Below are 4875 nucleotides of genomic sequence, written 5' to 3'. Positions count from 1 at the left end.
GTTTTGTGGCAACTTTGGTTTATCAGCGTTAAGGACATTATTAAAAATGATTTTTAAGGGCATACGTAACTATTTCACCATTCAAGAGAAATAAAATAAATTAGCATTTCTGTTTTCAAAGAGGCATACTCAAAACATTTGCCAAACAGCAATTTGATGCATTATCCTGGAATAAAAAGGACCAAAGCAAAGAACAGTTTTTCTTGTTCTCTTGTTGACAAATCGATTCACATGAAAAAATCCTTTTATGATAAATTCTGGTTATATCTTAAATTGTCGCAAGTAATGTCTCAGATAATTAAAGAAATTAAAGTGGAGTTTCAGTGCATCCAATGTATTAGAATAAAAAGTGATGCTGGTTTAAACAAAAATCGGTTTAAGCTAAAAAAGTGATATTTTTCTAGTACATAGTCTCTGGAGGGAAATGTGCCCATTGCCTTTATTTATTAAAACAGACACCTGACTAGCCAGCAATTCCTATATTTAAAGGTCTTATGGAGGATTTTCATGAATTTTTTTAAAGACCCGCCCTCTCCACTTTAAAAAAAAAGCACATGCACAACCCTGTACCTGCCGCGAGAGGGAACGCCTATTAAACGCTTGGAAGAGCATGCAGGGGCCCATTTCTCCTGGTGCACACTCTGTTTAAAAGTTGCTGTTCTCATAGCCCTAACCCCTAAATCCCTCAGTCGCTATATAAAGTGGGGAATATATAGTGGACTTTTTAGTGAACTCGGTTAACTTAACGCTCGAATAGATGATCACTCCTTTTTGCCTCCTATTGGTCACGTAACTCCTTCTCCACTGCGCGGTTCCTGCGCCATCTTTGTTATTAGTCGCCGCTGTCAGGTAGCAACAGCCTATGGAGACAGCGGGCAGCTTTGACAGCAAATCCCACAATGCTTTGCCAGGAGAGCTCTCTGCTCAAAGCATTCTGGGATATATCTGCCTCTTCTGAGGCCTTTCTTTTCTTCTCGTACACTTCGTAGACACTTTTTCTTCTAAGACCCTCTGCCATTTTCAAAGAACCGCGGTGAGAAAGGTGAGATTCAATAACTGTTTGAAACTGTAGCTCACCATAGATATCCGCCTGATAGTGCGCATGCACAGAAAAAGATAGCTAATGCAATGAGGCTTTTGTACACATATCACCAGAATGATTGACAATTAGGAGGACTGCTTATTTAGATGATCCACCTGGAAATAAAAGATCCTCCTCTATACCTTTAAGTTTTGGCATTTTAGCAACTCTATTCTGGGGATTAATTTGTTGATAAAACCACTTGTAAATAATTTTTTATGTTGCTCAAGGATTTGTCTGCCATAGTTTGCATGTCTGATGATTAGTTTCAGCAACCTTTGAATATCTGTAAAAGCTTTTTGATTTAGTTATAACAATGTTTGCGTACTCTACAATAGCAAAGAGAACAAAGGATAAATATATGAGGTTCAAATGAATCCTGTTCCGGCAGCCTCTATTTGAACATTTTCTTTCCTCCAGGTCTGGATCATGTGATTCTAATTTGATCAATTTGAGACCTTGAGTAATTAGGAATTTGATTATGTGATGTCTAATTTTCAGAAGGATACAGACAGACAGTTGTGTTATGCATCCAGCAGATTTCATTTTATGCATGTCTTAGGAACAGAGCATGAGGAAGATAATAACGTGTAAAAGCTAATGCTGAAGGCCTCTTTGTTACCTCTCTATCCAATGCTACCGTCCCTGACATGTCAATTTTCTTTCAAAAAGAACGTGTGCCCATCCAATCTGTTTAACAAGGAGACCTGTAATTGGGATTTATTTTTCCTCTCTATCGTGGGATGGATTTTAAATAATAATGACAATAATAACAATTCATACGGCTGTTATTTAACCAGAAAATCTATTAAAATAGCTATCTTTGTTTCAAGTACAAATCTTGATTATAAAATTTCATTTTTGAATTGATGTCTAAAAAAACAATAACTGAAACAAGAACAATTTCCTTTCAGAAACACAGACGTTATTCAGAAACTCTTTCTTTAATCTCCATTATCTGCAACAGTAATCTTTGATGTTGTCTGACACAAACAGAGACAAGATGGTAAAACTGATTACAGCTGGAACCAGCTGTTAAAAAATAAGTCCTGTTTCCCACACCGTTTTCCCTGCACCTGCTTATATCATCAATATGGGAGGCTGCATTTAAATAAATACACACCAGCATCCGCTCCAAATGAGTTCATGCAAGCTTTGTAATGTTACTACAAATGTACAAATGTTGTATCTGTATGTGTTTTCCCCTGAATATTCCAACATTGCATCTTTTATCGCAGTGATGAAATGTTATCTTTCTGTTTTTCGCTCTTTGGTCAAAAATGTTCTAAGCCATACTCTCCAAATTATTTTTGTATTTACTTTGAATCTTGTTTGAAAAAAAAATGTATAGTGAGTCTATTGAAGTTGCCAAACTAATTTGTCTTCATTTTATTGATTGATTATTTAAGTGTCAAGCACCTTGATTTGTGAAAAGCTCATCTATTAGAACCCAACCATGTTTCAGATACTACTTAAAACTATGAAATACAAAACAACCATATTTTATGGAAGACAAAAGGTTAAGTAAAAAAAAAAAAAAAATTTTGCAACCAAGGAGGACTTTTGAAATTTTGCAGGCTTTGGTCCTAAGTGTTCATGCAATTAAGATTTAATCCCAATACAACTTTTATTTAAGCAGTAAGTCAGCCTCACATTTGGTTCAAGGATATTTTCATAGGAGAGCATTTTACAGTGACCTCAGTGACAGAAAGAATTTGCATTTATATGCTGAAATAAATTTGGTTAAATCACCCAGCAAGATTGCACATTCTCAGAAAAAAAAGATCAATACTTTATTATGATCAGGTCCATAGTGCTACAGATCATAGCACCAATCTTAAACAATCAAAGCTGATGGAAGAATTCTTGAAGAATGATAACAGCTCTTTTTTCCACAGCTGCAGAGAGAACACTCACTCACATCTCCATATATGGTTCCTCAGTCTATAGCTCCACACTGTAAAATGTTCAAGGATCCATACATTACTTATTTTGAACACTCTCAGTGTCTGGCTAAGAAACTGGCTCCAATCTAAACCTTTGAGTATAAACAGATACCAGAATGTGTTCTTTGGTTTTCTTTAGATGTGAACCTGTGCATATAAAAAAAAACCTTTCTAAATTGGTGCAAAGAACTTTGTTTAAGAACTCCAGTGGTTCACTTAGATATGAAATGTTAAAATCTTGTATATATATATTTTTTTTAGAATTTATGACGAACAAGATTTTCTACCTGCAACTCTTCCAAAAAAACAAACAAAAAAACAACATGTTAATGCAATAAAAAAAATCTCAGATTATTCTAAGCTGCTGGACTATGCCTATGTTTGTAAAGCAGAACTGATCACTGCAAATAAAAACAAATATGACTCAAATGACGCAAAGCTGCTTACATTGAAAGGATAGGAAATTGATTTATTTTGTAGAATAACTTCATGGTATTACCTTGGTTAAAAAGCATAGACAAAATACTCCACATACGTATTTCAGGCAAATAGCACATTAGATTTCATTAAGTGTTAGTTGATTTACATTGTTTACTTTTCTCAGCTTATCTTTATTTTCATTCATCTTTGATTACGAAGAAATAGCTCTAACATTAGAAGAAAAACTAAACCTTAGCAGTTCTTTTGATTACTGCCAAAGAGAATTTTGTTTACACTCTGTGTTGTGCAAATTATTCTGAGAGTCTGGTTGCTGTTTACCTGTGAAAACTTTTTTATTTTCATCATATTTTTGTTGCAGTTTCCAAGTAATTTTCGCTTTTCTTCCCTTCCTTTTCATACATCAACACATACACTGCCCACCTAAGGCTGAAGTAATCTTTCTGCTTGTTTTCATCTGTTGGCTGCTTTTGCTATAAACAACTCTTGCATAGACTTATCAGCACGACACTTCAGAGAAAATATCAGGTTTGTGATCAACTGATTTTCTGTCATCACTGATTCATTTAAAATTGCGTAATCCATATGATATTCAGTGTCATGAAGATGTTGGAAAAAAACGGGAGTGCTGTATGATTGACCAAGAGACACACGAAAAGGCAAGAAAAGTAGACAAGAAAAATGACCTGTTATTTGCACCTGATAACAGAAGTGCATTTTTTTCTCTGTCCACTGTGTTTCTGCTCTGCCGGAAATCAATATGCTTCCTTTTTTTCTTTGCTGGCTCTGTCTAAGATTGTCTGACTGCGTCAGAAGAGATTCTGTTTACCACTCTGAATACCCAACATTTTATCGTGCATATTTACTTGCTTTCTTACATTCAGTAAATCCCAAATATATTCAACTTGCACTGCCAGATCGAGCTAAAGCACTGATTGTCCTTCTTTTTTACTTTATAGGTTGAATTTAAAAAGGGGTTAATTAGGATGATCAAATGTATCTTATTGTTATTGTGGAGATATAGATCGCAGGGAAAAAATGGTACTCACATACTTAATCTTTTGCCAATTTTGGGGTCATATTTTGTCATCTGCTTTTTTTTTTTTTAAAAAGGCCTTCATATCTTTTTACATAAATCATAATTCCTTCATCAAAATCGTGCCCAGAGTAGTATTTTACTTGATTCTTGTGTGTCTCAGTAATCTTTGTAGAATCTGCTCCTTGAGCAAGAGTGACCTCATGAAATGAGCGGCAGCCACATGGAGAGAGGTGGCATCTCATTGCAGGTAAGCATCTTTCTTCCATTTTGAAAAAAAGCACCTAAAAACATCTATTTCATAACAAATGATTTCTCTGTAGTAACAAATTTAACATTCTACAATATATTTAACATTTAACATTCTACAATAT

The sequence above is a fragment of the Cyprinodon variegatus genome, unplaced genomic scaffold, assembly GCF_000732505.1.
Source record: "Cyprinodon variegatus isolate N-32 unplaced genomic scaffold, C_variegatus-1.0 Scaffold69, whole genome shotgun sequence".
Lineage (NCBI taxonomy): Eukaryota > Metazoa > Chordata > Actinopteri > Cyprinodontiformes > Cyprinodontidae > Cyprinodon > Cyprinodon variegatus.
Note: the sequence above shows the minus strand (reverse complement) of the source record.